Genomic DNA, 18834 nt, shown 5'->3' on the forward strand with positions numbered 1-18834 from the left:
ACTCACAGCCAGTCCTCCATATCATGAAGTCCTTGAAAAAATTAAAACAGGACAGTAAGCATGAGATGCTAAGATTTAGTGGAATCATGCGGAATATTTATTATCTGCCAGAGATGTGACACTCAACATGGCAAACACGATTGACTTTGGGTCCAGATGGGACCAGACCGACCACAGAGCAATGAGCTGAGGATTGAGATTGAAGAAGTGATTGAAGTGTTGATTTGCTGTTTTTGAGGCTGTGAGGACATTTTGGTGCTTGGCACGCTCCTTTTAGTAATCCTAACAGGGAAACAAAAAAATTAGTGGATGAAGCAAATTCAAAGTGGCATCAGCAGGACCCACAGTGTCTGGGACGGGGTTGTCATATACAGAGCCAGTATGGCAGGAACCGTCAATTAAGGATAAAAGCATTAAAATCAATGCGATCCTAAATTAGTTTTCCTGTGGCCTTCCAGTGAGATTCAACCTGTTGTGCTTACAAAAGTTCCAGCTTGATCCACAAGAAATCAAACTGCTTAATAAAAGCAAGACTTAGCTGCTCAGAGCTCTTGGACATAGTGGTAGTGGAATGAGATAGATCAATTCACCTACCCCAGATTTTTAACTCTGGAGGGTAGAGACTCAAATGGATTACCTGGATACCAGTGTGGATTATCACTGTGTGGACAGACGGTTGTCAGAGTGAGCTGGGATAATCTCAAGACCTTAAAACTGTTTTTTTTTTTGGTTGATGCTATAGGTACGGACCCGTACCTGTAGCATCTGTACTAGAGGTACGGACCCGTTAAGGTCACTGAAGAGCTGGCGCCGGTTAACTACTATTTGCTGCACATTACAGGCAGTTTATATGAATGACTTTGACGGCGAACATTGTATAATTTAACCAAAAATACACCGTCTCCTCTCACACTTTAAACATTGCAGTTTTTACGCTTTTAGACGCCGTGTCTAAATTGTTTGAAGTCCAGTTCCTATTAATTAGTTTACCGTGTTCAAGTGGTGGAAGCGGCTGACGAACTCCATTGCAAATGTTCCCATTTAATTTCGGACGCTAAATTTTACAAGAGAAAGTGAAGGATGTCGAATATGAAACAAACACTCGAGGAATGGTGAGGAGCAGCTCTGTTAATTCGGCATGAATTAAAAAAAAACACAACCAGCCAATCACAAAGCGCGTTCATTCAGCCGACTCATTAATATTCATGTACGTCTCATTAATATTTATGGTAAGGGTAAAGTGCCGTATCCGTAGGCCAACAGGCTATGGGTACGGGTTCCGTATCTGTAGACACTACGTACAGTTAAGTGGGAGGGAAAGATGTGGAAGCCATCTTCCCCTGGTCACTATGGGGAATGTGAGATCTCTCTCTAATAAGATGGATGAGCTAGCAGCACTGCCATCACATGAAGGAATACCAGCGTTATGATGTTCATGTAGACATGGATACCCACTCTAACAGCAACAGTAATGTTGCATAACATGGTTCCAGATGATGTGGGCAGACAGGATGAAGAAGAGAGGGTTGCTGGCAGTATTAGTTAACGATAGATGGTGTAACTTTGGGAGCATCTTTCTTGAACAACAAACTTAGCATGTGAGGACAGTCAAGTGTTCGCCATCACCTTGCTCTTCATTGCTTTTCTGTCCTCTACTCCACCCACATTCTCTCTGTATGTTAAATGCAACACCAGAGACAGTAAAATGCGAGATTCATTTTACGACAGCACCGAGGAACCATAAAACTCATTGCCTTTCCCGTGTGAAAATAGGCTGATGAGGCTCTAAAGGACTACTTTGACACATCTGTGTAAAGAATGCTGTACCTACCACAACTATACAGATGGTTTGTCCTCACAGTAAGGTTCTCCTACACCAGAAAAAAGGTCTCTAGTTCAGGAAATAAGGGGAGCTGAAAAATGTGTAGAGAGAGCTGTGGAGTAAGATTAGCAACTGAAAAAACTGCTACAAGAAGGAGATCAGTTGCAGCTGAACAAAGTTTGCCGTGTGTGGGGGGTCAAAAAAGCATCTCTGGTAACAAGGAACACTAAACCCGTCTGTGGGGCTGACAGTGAGCAAATGATCTGATTTTTTTCCTTGACATATTTGATCAGTCGTACAATTGAATTGATACAATCAAACCCTCCCTCTTTCCGTCCCACCTGCCCTTACCCCCACCTCCACTTCCCTCCCACTACATTAACTCACAGGCAATCTGCAACATCTACTTCATTCCCCGTCCAATGCCCGACCCCCACAAGCCTTTAGCATACAGACACCTTGACCCAATCTGTGCCTTAATACAAATCAGGGGGAGGGAAAGAACTCAGAAGGAAGAAGGAAGGCTGGCAGATCCAGATGGGCATCAACTTTGGAGCTTCTCAAGCCCTTCTGCTTACCAGCTGTGCAGGCTCCGTTGCTAGCTAGAAGATCCCCAGTCACGTCCCGGCCTGGGATCTTTATGTGGAGTTGGCATGTTCTTCATGTGGCAGCGTAGGTTATCACCAGATTCACCGGCTTCCTCCCACAGTTTCAAAAACATCCATCAATCCAGTATCTATACACCACTTAATCCTCATCAGGATCGCAGACGGGCTGGAGTCTATCCCGGCTGATTTAGGGTGATGGTAGGGGACAACCCTGGATGGGTCACCAGTCTGTCACAGGCTACAACAGAGAGACAGACAATCACACTCACATTCATATCCACAGGACAATCACCCAATTAACCTCAGCATGTTTTCAGACTGTGGGAGGAAGCCGAAGTACCTGGAGAAGCATGCACAGGAAGAACATGCAAACTCCACCCAGGCCAGGACGTGAAACTTGGATGTTTGAGCTGTGAGGGTGACAGTGCTCACCACCGAGCCGCTGCGCAGCCATCCAAAACATGCTGAGACCATTGTGTTCTACAGAATGGTCCTGGAAAGTAAGACTACCTTCATATCAATGCAGGGAAATCAGAGAGGCGATGGCTGATGTGATTCTTTCTACTGGTGAAGATCCAGGGAACGGGACATGAAGATGGTGAAATCGAAAAGTACGTGGCTGCCTGAATATAACTGGACAGGAGTGACCAGACAGGTGTACTAAATAGTAAAGGACAGAGCGACTCTTCGGAGTGCATGGGGCATCCCTAAAGATCTAAAGCCCTAAAGACTTCTTAAACATTACATGTGGTCACACTTTTTTTTGTTTATCTGGTCTATTGAGCAGCAACATTTTGGCTGCGTTCACACTGCAGGCTAAGTGACCCCAAATCAGATTTTTTTGCCCCCTATGCGACATGTATCTGATCTGTCATGACAGTCTGAAGGACACAGATCCGATTTTTTTCAAAATGCAACACCAGGCACTTGGATATGTGTCCTAATTCGATACGTATCGGATTTTTGCCATGCGACTTCAGTCTGAACAGCCAGTCACATTTATCCACTATACGTCATTGTACATGACAAACGTCACTATTCTGCGTTCAAGCTAAATGTCTTCGGGGCTGCCGAAGACGTGTGTCTTGCCGTGAGATTGTTAGAAAGAGGCGCTCACATAGTGTACTAAAGGTCCCCTTGTCATTCGAAAATTCTGAATGAAGTCCGCATCGTGAAGCTCTCACATCACTATCCACCATCCTGGGCTGCGACTCTGCACCCACACAGTTCTCGGACAGATGTTGCTGCCACTGCCTCACAAAACGCACAGGGCCGAAATCCTGGCTCTCTTCCTGCTTTGACCTTCTCCTTAAAATGATAAAGTTATAAATATGCTGTCTCCGTTACTATTAGCGTCCATGTTTACTTCTGTAAAACTGAACACGCTCTCTGCGTGTGTCGTTGTTGTGTCCTCTTCTGCGCTGCGGGACACTTTTGGGGTCGTGTGTAGGGTCACACAGGAGATCACATACAAGTCGCATTTAATTGGAAATGGAGCAAACTCACAAAAAAAACGAATTTAGAAAAAAAATCGGAATTGAGCATTAAGCCTGCAGTGCTGAAACATAGCATATGTCTGCCGATGGGAACAGACTAAACCAGGTGGTGAAGAGGGTCAATCTATCAATATCAGTGTTTACCAAACTACACAACTTCAATACCTCCCATATGCAATAATGTGAACACAAACAATTAATCAGTTACCATTTGGTCATTCAATTTTTCATGACATTAACATACTTTGTTTTACTTATATCTTGCTGTTTATTGCTGTTATATCACTGTAATGTCTCCACTGTGGAACAGTAAAATAATATCGAAAAAAACCAAGAGGGATGGAATTAGTGATATGTGGAGGGAATGTAGTCTAACTGCTCTTTACTCAACGCTCATTCATCATACTTGAGGACTGATCAACAAGGATATTTGAAGATAAAGTGGAGAAATGATTTCCCTGCTAGCAACCTGATTTACACTGAACTGCACATTAAATAAAGACAAATGCATCCCTTGTGGGAGATTTGGAGTCAAAGTCACTTAAAAGACCAAAAAAGAAGAATTTCACAAAAACAAATCAGGTCCATTTGAAAGAAAATGACCGCAAAGATGACTCCCCCTTTCTGCTCATTGATGCCTAGAAAGCAGCGTTGAAAAGAATGGCTGCAACAAAAGGGCACTTAAAGAAAACTGGACAAGGGAAATTGAATTAGAATCACGACTGAAACATTTACCAATAAAATACAAAGACAGTACTGAATCAGGCATAACATCACAAACTGGTCCACAGAGCGAAGTTATGTTTTGTTTTAGTCTTTTAAAATTATGTATGACATTATAACGGAGTCATACTGAACAGAAGAAATTTTTTAATAGTTGTGCTGTTTCCATAGAGCTGCAGGACTTTATATTGCAGTGAAAAGGAGAACTTTGACAACATTTACCAAAAGATTATGAGCCCTTAGCGTTCCATTTAATATTACCAGATGGAACGTATTGCACTTATTTTAGGAAGCGCACAGGGAGTAGAGACAATCAAAATAAATATATTACTGAGGCTTTGAACAGAAAGAATTGCATGAAGCTATTTTGAGATTTATTTTGACAGGACAGGACCGGAGTCTCTTGAATTATTGAAGGAAAATCGAGGTCTCTCACTTTCGAACATTAAGAATTATGACCAGGCAGCACAAATAAAGGACTTGGTCAACATTTATAAGATTTCTCATACAGCAAAGTGGGAAAAAGTTCAACACCAGATATCAAGTCATATTCCAAAGCAGCTGTTTTAGGTGACAGTGCAGCTGGGTTGGCTATAAAAATCAGATCCCAGTTATGGAAATACTTCAAAGCTGTTTGATTGAAGACCACAACTAAGGAGAAAAGACAACATAAATAATGGAAAAACAGGGGAAGAAAGGCCATTTCACATTAAAACTTCTGTTTTGCGAGAAAAATATCTACTGGAAAAAAATGTATTCGTGAGAAACTATCATACATGTGTGCAAGTCTCACTGCAAGAATTCATATACTGATTTACGAATGTACAACGTCTCACTTCACATTATTTCAAGCAGGTGTGTGAATGTGTTCTGAGGTATATTTACTGTAGCACTGGTGAATGTGAAGATTCGAGCTTCTTTGTGATTTGTCGATGCTACCTTCTTCAGTATGTGCTAATTTTAACTTGCATATTCCCCTGCACATGTTAATATGCACCTGTTAAAAGAAACTATTTTTAAAAAGAGGGAAATCAGTAAATAATTAAAAATTATTATGGCTCAGGACAGTAGGAGGTCCACTTTGGTATGTCCATTTGACTCTATGGTCTGTTCATCCTGCAGCATACAATCCTCTCACATTCTCCTTTTTTCATGCTTGAACAATTTTCCAGTTTCAAAAGATTTTTTTGAGTGTTTTATTGTAGAGAATAGTTAGGAGCTTAATATGGCATCCCCAGTCAGTTTCCAGTAGAATAAACTAATCACTATCTTATGGAGGCCGTACAAGACTTAATTCATTCTCGTCCTCTCACACACATATATTTCTCTCATACTCACATACATCTCTCCTTTCACATACAACATTCTCCTTTCACACACATATATTTTCACTCTTTACACGCATACATTCTCCTCTCACACACAATACATTCTCCTTTCACACACATATTTTTCCTTGCACACACAATACATTCTTCTTTCACATAACATATATTATAATATTCACGCACACACAATTCTGCTTTCACATACATACATTTTCACTCATGCACACACATACATTCTCCTCTCACATGCATATATTGTCACACTTGCACGTACATACATTCTCCTTTCACATTCATACATTCTCCTAAATAAATAGACATATATGTATATGTACAAAGAAAATATATGCATGAAGAGAAGAATGTATGTATGTAAGAGGAGAATGAAGGTGTGTGAGAGGAGAATGTATGTATGTGCGAGAGAGAATAGTGGAAAAGGAAGTAAGTATAGTGGAAAAGGAAGTCCATCATTTTTGCGCTGTGGATTGGCTGAAAAGCTCAAGTGGGCGGTTGATGTTCAGGTAACGGTTACCATGGCAGGTGGAGAGGAGTCCCGAGCGCTTCAGCAAGCATTGGGGTTTTAAGAAACAATTTTGCATGGTTGATGCTACAGGTATGGATCCGTACCTGTAGCATCTGTACTAGAGGTTACGGAGGTCACTGAAGACGCTGACGCCGGTTAACTACTATTTGCTGCACATTACAGGCAGTTTATATGAATGACTTTGACAGCGAACATTGTATAATTTAACCAAAATACACCGTCTCCTCTCACACTTTAGACATTGCAGTTTTTACGCTTTAGAACGCCGTGTCTAAATTGTTTGAAGTCCAGTTCCTAATTAATTAGTTTACCGCATTCAGTGTGTGAAGCGGCTGACGAACTCCATTGCAAATGTTCCCATTTAATTTCGGGCGCTATTTACAAGATAAAGTTAAGGATGTCGAATATGAAACAAAACACTGTGAATGGTGAGGGAGCAGCTCTTTAATTTCGGCAATGAATTAAAAAAAACACAAACTCGATTTTACTGTGATATTGTGAGATTTGTTTGTGGTGATGTAACTTTAGCCATTCAACAGAGTCCGCTAACATTAAAGTGACTGTGACAGGGTCTGTGTTGACAGACGTAGAAAATACATCAGGATTTTGTTTAGGTTGTTAATATGTAATAGTCTGTCGCTACTTTTGAAGGTAAAAAAAATACTTTTCGTTTGCTGGCTGTTAGTTCCAGCCATTTGTTTTGTTTGCTGTTTGTGCTTTATTAGAACAGGTCACGTGAATAAAAAGTTTTGCTACTTTTCAGACCTGCAAATTCCAAGTCGCTGCAGCGGGACAAGCAGCTAACGCTAACGCTACACGTAATCCTCCCAGTTCGGCCTTGTGTAGCGTTAGCGTTAGCTGCTTTGTCCCGCTTGCAGCGACTTGGAAGTTTGCAGGTCTGAAAAGTTGTCTCATCTCACTTTCCACAGTGCTGTGAGTAAAGTTTGGTGCAGATAAACCTGTCGCCTGCTGCTCAAGCGATGACGATAATATGTGGACCGTCTGGGAGATGACAAAATGTTGCTAATTAACCCCAATTGGCTGCTGAAGCGCTCGGGACTCCTCTCCACCTGCCATGGTAACCGTTACGCTGAACATCACCGCCCACTTGAGCTTTTCAGCCAATCACAGCGCAAAAAATGATGGACTTCCTTTCCACTATACTTACTTCCTTTTCCACTATTCTCTCTCGCACATACATACATTCTCCTCTCACACACCTTCATCTCCCTTACATACATACATTCTTCCTTTCATGCATATATTTCTTGTACATATACATATATGTCTATTATTTTAGAGAGAATGTATGAATGTTAAAGGAGAATGTATGTACGTGCAATGTGTGACAATATATGCATGTGAGAGGAGGATGTATTGTGTGCAGAGTGAAAAATGTATGTATGTGAAAGCAGATGGTGTGTGTGCGTGAATATTAAAATATATGTATGTGAAAGAAGAATGTATGTGTGTGCAAGGAAAATATATGTGTGTGAAAGGAGAATGTATGTGTGTGAGAGGAGAATGTATGCGTGTAAGAGAGTGAAAATATATGTGTGTGAAAGGAGAATGTATGTATGTCACAGGAGAATGTATGTGTGTCACAGGAGAATGTATGTGAGTATGAGAGAAAATATATGTGTGTGAGAGGACGAGAATGAATTAAGTCTTGTACGGCCCCTCATACTATCTGATACACAGTTCTGGATTAGGGACTTTAGAGAAGCACTTATGAATCATGTTTCATCTATCAGGTTGTTCCGAACTCGCTTCTGACTCATTCTTCAGCAGATGTTTTCAGAGAAAGGACTCCGATAAATCATGAACCAAACAGCAGCAAAGTTAGTAAGAGGATGGATAAAATAATGGCACTAAAACACAGTAGTAACAATTTGCAATGCATAGAAATATTTTTTGGCAACAAATGTAAAGATCTAACCATCAGAGCTCCACTTCAAAGGTAACTACTGATTTTTTCAGGCTTGTTTCTGTAATTGAACAATCAACATGATGCACAAACATGTCACAATATATTTATTTTACTACACATATAACGCAGCACAATCTAATCGTCGCAAAGAAAACAGCTAGCTGAGGGTTTCATTGTCAAACAGAGTACAGCATCTGATTTATCTATTGATTTTAGAAATATTCTCAAGAATCATTAAATTACAGTTTTATGCTGTATGTACTATCGTTCAAAAGTTTGGGCTCACTCAGAATGTAATTTTTGAAGAAAAGCATCTTTTTTCAATGAAGATAACATTAATTAATCAGAATATAATCTAGACATTATTAATGTGATATGACTATTTTAGCTGAAAATGGCTTATTTTTAATGGAATATCTCATAGGGGTACAGGGAACATTTCCAGCACATCTCTGTGTCTATATGCTACATTGTGTTAGCTAATGGTGTTGAAAGGCTCATTGATGACTGGAAAACCCTTTTGCAGTTATGTTAGCACATGAATAAAGTGAGTTTTCATGGAAAACATGAAATTGCTGGATGACCCCTTTTGATGTAGCGCTTCTACACTTTAACTTCTCTTTCATTTGAAGGTGTGGAGCTCTAGACTAAGCAGGCTAATATGGGTTGTTAAATTATAGGCGTAGAGAAACGTGACCTAAAAAATGTTCGTTCTGATAAGCAACTGTCTGCTCATATGTTTGACAATCCACTTTATATGGCTACAGTGACTGGCAAACTTAATTCCCAGCCACTTTCTCCTATTACTTTGAATTAGGTTTAATGAAAATGATAGTGGCATTATTTAAGTAACCAGATTACTTTAGGAAATGTCATATTCATATCCGAGTCCTCATATAATGGAGAATTTATTAAAGTGGAGAGATATGTGAGACAAATACAAGACTTTTTAAAATCTTTTTTAAAGGATTATTTATAATTGAGAATTAGAGGAAACAAGTTTATTACTTTGGCTATTTGACATAGGTGTCAGCAAATCTCATTTAGCCTTTACCCAACAAACTACTTCTGAATCCAATTCACTGTAAACAACAACCAAAAAATATTGAATATTTTGTTTTAAATTCAATTACCAGCTCTTTCCAACTCTCACAGTCCTGAGGGAATGAAATGATGCTCACAAGGTGAATTAGATAGACTCCTTCGTCTTGTGTATTTCTCCTCATTTGTTCTGGTCAGTGTCTTGTTTTAACATGCATTTTTCAAAGCAAAGTCTAACAGAGGAGGTCGTCTCAGCAAGCTGTCTCTGTTTATGTTGATTAACACCGAACGCATGCTGGTTAAATTTACGACTCTTTGTTTGTTTGGCATTTTCACAGAGTCATCATGTGGTTCTTGTTATGCCAGGGACACACAACATTTTATTATTCATTCCATCCAAGGACTCAGCATTTCTGCGTTGAGTTCAGTGGTGCAAACTGCTGCAGCTGGCATCAGTTGAAACAGATTTAAAGTTTGAAACAAAGTCTGTGAAATTTCCTCGTTGTGTTTTAGTTTTTGCCTTGTGGTTTCCATAGTTGTGCAGGCCTGAAAGGTGATGACCTCACAGGACCTCACAGCTCCCTTCAAGCGCACCTTTCAATTAGCTCTGACGTGGAAATCTGACCCAGTTGTTCTCTTCAAACAGAGCCTCAGGCTGGAAGGAGGGCCGAACAGAAAACTGGTGCAGATAAATGAACATTTGGTGTTTGTTTTGTGAGTGCTGAATCATTGTCATTTTGTCTTTTCTTGACAAGAGAATTTACAATAACAGTGTATCTTGTCAAAGTGAAAACAGACTTCTACAAAGTGATTTAAATTCATTTAAAATATGAAAATAATAAGTAATTGCAGAATATTCACCCCTTTAAGGTGACTCAACTAATTCAACACAGGTGCAACCTAGGTGCTAGAACTCACACAATTAGTGAAATGCTGATCATCACAGGTGCAGTGAATGAGTTTAAAGTGATTGTAGTGTAAAGAATCCTGCATCTGGAAGATCCAGTCACTAGTGAGTCGGCATTTTGGCTATAACTGCACCATGAAGAAAAAGAACACTTCAAGCAACTTCATGAGAAGCTTATTGAAAAGCATAAGACAAGAGATGGATAGAAAAAAGATAAAAATTCCAAGTCATGTATTTTCTCCTGGAGGACTGAAGCCATCATTAAAAACAGAAGGAATATGGCACATGTCTAAATCTGCATAAAGTAGGCTGTCCTCAAAAGCTGAATCCGTGAAAGAAAGACGTGTGAGGAAGGCCACCAGACATCTATGACTCCTCTAAAGGGGGTGTATGTAACACAAATGTCTGGTTTTTCAAAGTCAAAGCTCTATGGGAGAGTTGTAAAGAGAAAAAGCTCAGTGCTCAGTGTCGAAAAAGCTCATATCAAATCTTAATTAGAGTTCACAGAAGCAATACAGGAGACTCTGAACTAAACTGAAGGAAGTTTTTTGGTCTGATGAAATCATAATTGAGCTCTGTGGCCATCGGACAAGACTATGTTTGACAGACACCAAACACTGCACATCATCACAAGCACACCCTCACTAATGTGAAGCATGGTGGTGGCAGCATCATGATGTGAAGCATGGTGGTGGTATCATAAAGTGAAGCATGGTGGTGGTGGCAGCATCATGATGTGAAGCATGGTGGTGGTACCATCATGATGTGAAGCATGGTGGTGGTGGTAGCATCATGATGTGAAGCATGGTGGTGGTGCATCATGATGTGCATGGTGGTAGCATCATGATGTGAAGCATGGTGGTGGTAGCATCATGATGTGGGGATGCTTCTCAGCAGCAGGCGCTGAAAGGCTGGTAAAGGTAGAGCATACAAGGAATTCAGCAAAATACAGGGAAATCTTGGTGGACATCTTGATACAGTCTGCAATCACCATGGGTTACTAAGCCTAGATCTGTCAAACTGTATGGCACTTTCTACCCTAAAGTGCGTTACAATCTTTACTTAATTCATCCACTCATAGTATTGCTCAGATACTAATGGTGGCAGAGCAACATAATTATTAATGGAACTGTGAATTCTGAATTATTCGAGAAAATCAGAATGGAAAATTCCAGGAATCTGTCCATGAACTGAATCTGAGGTGAAAGCAGGTCCTGCAGCAAGACAAAGCTGCCTCGAGAATAAAATAAAAACAACCAATCCCCTACAATCAGGAAACACATTTTTTGTGTTGTTCTTCGGTGCTCATTTGTCATTTTGAGAATCCTTCCCTTCAGTATAAGGAGCTTAGTGGGATGTCTACAAGTCCATTAATCTATGGGGCCATTGGCAGCTTTTTTTGAATTGCTGTGAATGAGTGATGAAAAGACACAAACTGGACACGATAACGTGGTGATTGTTTTTCAACTTATGTTTGAAGAAGACAGGTGCAGACCAATCTGGACTGCTGTGACTCTATGTTTCAAGAAATGACTGCTCTGGGTCTGCAAAGGAACTCAATAATCTGTCACGCACCATTGTAGACAGAACGCAGCAAACCCGTCTCCTGGCGAAGTGTTAAGAATGTGTTTTCTGCCTTCTACATGTCAATGTGTCTATTTTCCCTTACATTTGAGATGTGCAAAGCATTTTTCCACATGAGAGGGTGAGCTAAAGGTCAACACCGAAGTCAATGCAGAGTGTGTATGTGATCCGGGCATTTATCTTCCCAATGAGATGCTGAATGTATGGAATGCTTAATGTATTGGGTTGTGGGAAATGTCATGTCATACATTCTCCATACACTGCTGACACTAAGCACCATCCCCATGAGTGTAGAAAAGCAAACATTTAAGTAGGTGCCCAAAGATAAACTAGGAATAAGGGTACAATAACACTTTTCCTCCTATCCTGTGTCCGCTTTTAGTCCCTACAAGGAGCTCAGATGTATTATGATGAGCTGTTTTCACCCTAACCACACATTTGAATAGGAATTATAACACCCCATCATCTACTACAAATCCATAAAGAGCTGTCAAAGATCTTCCTGGATCGTCTTCATTTTTAGGCATCACAGCTACACTTTTGTTTTTGTTTTTTTCACAAATTGATCAAGAGGTCTGGCAGATCATTACAGTGTTGATCTAAAACCTGAAGAGGTGTTGGTGGCCAAAAACTATCTGGCCAGAAAGTGGGAGAGCCTTCCAATCACAGACATGCAATGTGTTTTCAGCTTGCTGGATCAAGTCATGTTCCAACCTTGACACAGGTCATTCAGATAGCTCTGACCATCCCAGTGTCCAGCTGCACTTGTGAACGGACGTTCAGTGTGCTGAGACGGCTCCACACTTGGCTGAGAAGCACAATGGGGCAGGATAGGCTTCACCATCTTGCCATCATGTCAGTGGAGAGTGAGGAACTTTCCAAGTTAAGCCACAGCCAAGTGATTGACCACTTTGCAAAAATGAAAACAAGACGTTACAGTTTACTCCCAAAAAAATGATTGCCTGAAGTGACACACAACAGTTGTTCATTTATTCTTCTACTATGGAAATAAAAGAACCCAGAGATTTTGGGTGCTTTATTTTATTTTATTTTTTTTACATTTGTAAATGTTCAATTTGCAGATGTTTACTGAAATAAATATTTCAAAAAGATTCATTGCTCCTCCTATTTGCATTCATCAGTAATGGTTTAGAAGTCGAGAGTAAAGTGTACAAGTAGGCAAATGCATTACCGCAGTACATTTCAGATGGTTAATCAAAGATCTAGACAACAACATAGTCCGATATTATTGAATGGTTTAAAGAACTATTTAGGCTTTTTTATGTGAATAAGTGCTGAATATGTTTTTTTTCTCGCACACTTTGCACACTTTCATGAATGCTTTGTGCCCCAGGTGTGCCCCAGTACAGTATTAGGTGACGCCCCTGGATCAAGTCCAGTCAAAGCCGGGCATCATGACTATTCACCAAGAAGTAACCCACAAATGTCTTGTCAATGCCACGAACAGCTGTGTGTATAATCCATCTGTTCATAGGTTGATATGAACGTTTGACCCGACACTGAGGCTGGTGATTTGTTATGCTGTGGGAGGGATTTTCATGGTTACAGTTCACTTGTTTCTTTTGAGGGAGAGCCCTGCAAACATATACAAAGTTGCTCTGAGGGATCACCTTTATCCTGTGATGAAATATCTCTATCCTGATAGGAGTTGTGACACTACCTCCATTGTTTATACCTAGAGTGAATTTTCAGAGCTTGGAGAATCGATGTCAAGGAGCTTTGCCAGTACAGTGTTAACTTTACTATACCCCCTGGTCTAAAAATATACATTACCATTCAAAAGTTTGGGCCACCAGAAAATCTCATGTTTTCCATGGAAACTCACACTTTTATTCATGTACTAACTGCACAAATGTTTTCTAATCATCATTAGCTTTTCAACACAATTAACTAACACAATGTAATATTAGAACAGGAGTGATGGTTTCCAGCAAGAATAGTCATTTACCACATTATAATGTCTAGACTGTATTTCTGATTAATTTAATGTTTTTCATTGGAAAAAAATGCATTTTGTCAAAATAAGGACACTTCTAAGTGACATCAAATTTTTGAACTGAGTGATATGAACTGATACATCTATGCATGATTTTCCACAGGAATACACAAAACAAAAAGGGACCCACAATAAACCTCTGAGGAACCCCTCAAAAGAGAAATCAAGTATTCTAGAACCACACTACTCCTGTCAAAGACAAGGTTTTAAAGTCATACTGCTTGTCTATAAAACATTAAATGGTCCATCTGGAGCAGGTTTATTCAGTGTTCACAGGATTAAATCCAAGCAATATGAAGCAGCTTTGAGTTTCTAGACTCCCCCACTTGTGGAACAAACTTCCTGAACACCTGACATGTACAAACTGTCACCTCATTTAAATCAGTGTTTAAAAAAATAATGAAATATATTCCTTTTTATATTTGAAATGGGTTATTTGTTTTTATTATACTAGTTGCTTTTGTTTCTGTTCTTTATTGTCTTTCAAGTCCAATTTAGCTGTCCTATTTTCAATGGACATCTATGTCTTTTCAGCTGACTTGTGCCTGAAAGGTCTTATTTGAATAAACTTGCCTTACGCTGCCCTGAGATGCCAACATTTCACACAGCTAATGAGACTCTCAGATCCACCGTGTTAAGCTGATGTATTAAGCCCATTACCAGAACAGTCTGAAGCTGCATAGAGAGGAGAAACCAGGAACCAGATTGAAATTCTGCAAAGATCTAGTCAATGATCGTAACCCTCGTAACCCCCCCCCCAACAATTGTGTTATAAATCTGCCACACAGCTCACAGCTTTTATAGCAGATTCCCTAAACACGTGAACTTACTAATAAAATTTACTGAAATTGCAAACATGTCTAACAGAAAGACAAAAACAAAACAAACAAACAAACTAATTGACTTACAGCATGAGTAACCATATCAGCTGCTATTCCTAACTCAGAAAGATGTTAGATAATTACAAAGTACAGACTGTGCATACACCACTCATTTTTATGAGATGTTTAGAAGTGTGTCTCAGGGAGAAGCTGCAACGAGACAGTATGAACCATGCATCATGTTGTTTTCACAGTGGAAAGTGATTGCAGATGTCACGTCCTGTTTACCGTGTCTAATGATGACAGCTGGAGGTCAGCAGCAGAGTCGAAGCTGGCTTCTTTCTGACCTGACTGAAAACCGTGGAAGCAGCTTCTTCAGTTAAACACTTCCTATCCAACCATCCGTTTCAGGTGTTATTAGTCCATTAAATACCTGTTATCAGACATCATTATCATACATGTATGCCTATATAGGAGCTGGATGAGCTTAAGTCACTGGACTTTTACACAAGACACCGGAGTTCAAGTTGTACCTCCAACTAGTCTGACAATGTTGTATTTTGACTTAGGTCTGGCTTTCAGTTTTGTTGAAATGTTTTTCACATGGTATTTTCTTGCAACACAAAATCATTCTTCTGTGGCTGAAAGTATTGTAGGAACAATAGTACAAATTATTATTCTTAATCAAAATGACAAAAATGGCTTAAAAGCACAGTGATTCTTATACGTCATTTTTGACCCACTTATGGAAGACTGTAGGGTTCAATCACTCGTGCATTTAAGGGTGAAGACTTAAATTAGTTTAAAAAGGATCATGGATTGAGTTTAATTACACTCTGCTGCTACATTTTCCACGTTACGAAGCTCTACCAGAGATTTAAATGCACATATTGACTACAAAATAACCTCTTTTGTCATCATGGTTACTCTGTGTTTATCAGCGATAAGAATGGATGATACTCACCTACTGAACTTAACAGAAGGTGGAGATCCTTCCTGGCCCATTTGTATGAGAGTAACGGGTGAAGCAGGGAAGCCGAGACAAGACAGGAACCTGGAGAATAAAAAGTTTGTATTTGTTTTGGAGGGAAAAATATCAGGCAGTTTGGCAAAGTTTACTGAACACATAAGTCTACAGTTATTATTTCCTGGTGTTTTCATAGTATGAACATAACTGACTCCCTGCAGGTACAGCTTTCCTGGTATTTTGCCAGATCCAGACAGATTAATTTCTTGTAATTATTTTGCTTCTGTGCCTAGTTCAGTTTAACACAATAGAAGTTCACAGTGCCAGTGTGGGTTAAAAAAGTACCGAGTTCTCTTTCATGCAACACAGAGTAGGAATGTGGAGGCAGTCCATAAGGAAGTCTGCTTGGTTCTTTTGGTTGACTTTAGATCATTTTAATAACAATATTTACTTTCCCTGCATGAAACACCCACCCTGCAGAAGGGCGGCTTATCGCAGTCATTCATTCCCAGCTGCTATAAGTCTTTATAACATCAGCATCACTGGCTGATATAAAACTGGATTCTATCACATCATCCTTACCACATAATCTGCACAATTCTTGCACCATTTGAATGTTTCTTGTATTTTACATCATTCCATAAGCCACTTTTTTCCATCCTACACTCTTGAACTTACTGTGAATATTATTATGCTTATGATTTATGGTGCCATAACTGGGTTAAAAGCCACACGCGCGTAACACTCTCTCTTGCGCGAAACACGTACCCCGCGCGTGCGAAACGGGTACCCCGCACGCAAAAAAACCACTCTGCGTGCGCGTAGCAATGTCTCCCGCGCGCGAGGAGCCTCATGGAGCTCTGATTCTATAATTAGGGGTACATTTCAGATCATCCAGTAGGTGAAAAAATCAGTGTGCTTTTGGCTTAATATTCTATTTGTTTCCATAGTATACCCCTAATTATAGAATCACTCTTAAACTCCCTGTCAGAATCACTGGAGTAGACACGCTGGGCTTCTGGGCCAATTCCGGTCAGTCCACCCTGGGGTAACTGCCATTAGCAATGGAGCTAACTAACGTCTAATCCGCTGTACTAAAGGCTGACAGCCCTGCAATGGGAGCACTGAGGACCTCCGTTTAGAGCCAGAAATACATGGAGACCACTCACCCACGGCAGTTGGAGATCCAGGTTCGGTTTCTGTGTGTGTTCGGCGGAGCTGCAGTCCATGGGCACAGCAGAACAGCGGCAGCAGCATCAAAGGGGCTCCAGCCGACTGTGTCATTTCCTCTCTTGTATACAGTGGCATCCCACGTGGGGGGGTGAGTTCTTGCTGTCGCAGTCAGCCAATCATAGGGAGGTTGTGGCAGCACTGGTATCCGCCCACAAAGGGTCAAAAGTCTTCTCCCTGCGCATAGGTCAGAGCTCCGAGGCTCCTTGCGCGCGGGAGACATGCTACGCGCGCGGAGACATTGCTACGCGCGGGAGAGAGAGAGTTACTCGCACGTGACTTTTGACCCAATCATGGCACCATAATAATTATATGTTGTTTATTGGTGCTCATACTGTATGCTGTGTGCTGCTGTAACATGGGAAATTTGCCCAGACATGGGGCGTAATAAAGGATTATCTTATCTTAAATGTTCCAGCAAAACAAGCTTCCCTCAAACACTATTACGTAGGGGCACCATCACTGCATCCTGCAAATTAAATGCAACAAGACAGTCTTTTTTACGGTGGCCGACAGGGGCCAACGATCTGCAACTTTACAAAACGCCTCAGTTCAGGAAAACAGCTTCAAGTACAGAAACGATGCAAAATCACAAACTCAAACACAGATCTAAACGAGGTACAAAAGAGGATCGTGGTGCAAATGAAATAACGCACTGAAGAAAAAAAAAAACAAAACGCGCTGCTGAAGAGGGAATGATGCAAAGGAGAAAACGATCTCCAAACCAAAAAACGATCTGCAAATCAAGTAACGATTCCAAAACGAGAAACAATCTCCAAAACAAAGAAACGATATGCAAACTAAGAAACGATTTCCAGAGCATGAAACGATTTCCAAACCAAGAAACGATCTGCAAACTAAAAAACGATTTCCAAAAGAAACGATCTTCGAATGAAAAACGCTGTCACTACGAACGGAGCAGGGGGCCCTCTCGGCGTAACAGATGGGATGGAGAGAGCGAGAGAGACAGGACCGGACAGCTGCATGAACCAGTGTCTTTGCCTGAATGACTGTGCATTAAAATACAACGGGAACGGTAATGTGACTTTCATTCCAGTATATTTATTATGATTATGTTTGTATCACTACATATAATGCTGCACATACATGACATTTATTTTATTGTATGTTACACCAGACGTTGCAAGGCAGCACATTTGCATTTGTAGATTAGCCTGAGAAATAAGCTAAATTTATTAGAGATTCCCTTATTACAGTCCTCCATACCTAAACCATGTCTTTATTCTTTTGCAGATGTACTGTCCATTCTGTGGATCTGTGCTTGGAGCTTCTGATGCCTTTTGCTGTGCATGTGGCAAAAACATAACTGAAACCAAATCATCACTGTGTCCATACCATAGAATAAGGAGGGGCTTAATTACATTTATTTATGTTTAAATAAAATTACTTTCTGTAGGACATTTTAGTACACCTAAAATGCCAGTTACTGAACCAGGATAGTGATATTTAGAAGTGATTTTGTATACAAAAACATGATCTGAACATTTCAAGCCCACTTATAATCATTTTGTGTTACAAAATCCTGAATCTGTTTACCTGCACTGGTGCCGGGTTGTGCAACATCCACTTGTGCACCAGTAGCAGGTGTCTCCACTCTGACATGCTTTAAAAAAAGTTATGTTTTTGCCACATGCACAGCAAAAGGCATCAGAAGCTCCAAGCACAGATCCACAGAATGGACAGTACATCTGCAAAAGAAAAAAGACATAGTTTAGGTATGGAGGACTGTAATAAGGGAATCTCTAATAAATTTAGCTTATTTTTCAGGCTAATCTACAAATGCAAATGTGCTGCC

The 18834-nt window shown here is 40.3% G+C and overlaps 1 long non-coding RNA gene across 1 annotated transcript in view; it reads right to left on the reverse strand.

Annotated features, from left to right (window-relative positions):
• The window catches only part of LOC127534105 (uncharacterized), a 30886-nt gene extending 14863 nt beyond the window's left edge, over window positions 1–16023 (reverse strand). The window contains exon 1 of the long non-coding RNA XR_007942063.1: window positions 15786–16023. This is a non-coding gene — a long non-coding RNA (uncharacterized LOC127534105). The remainder of the gene's footprint in view (window positions 1–15785) is intronic.
• Window positions 16024–18834: the final 2811 nt, after the last annotated feature.

This window comes from Acanthochromis polyacanthus, chromosome 5, assembly GCF_021347895.1.
Source record: "Acanthochromis polyacanthus isolate Apoly-LR-REF ecotype Palm Island chromosome 5, KAUST_Apoly_ChrSc, whole genome shotgun sequence".
Lineage (NCBI taxonomy): Eukaryota > Metazoa > Chordata > Actinopteri > Pomacentridae > Acanthochromis > Acanthochromis polyacanthus.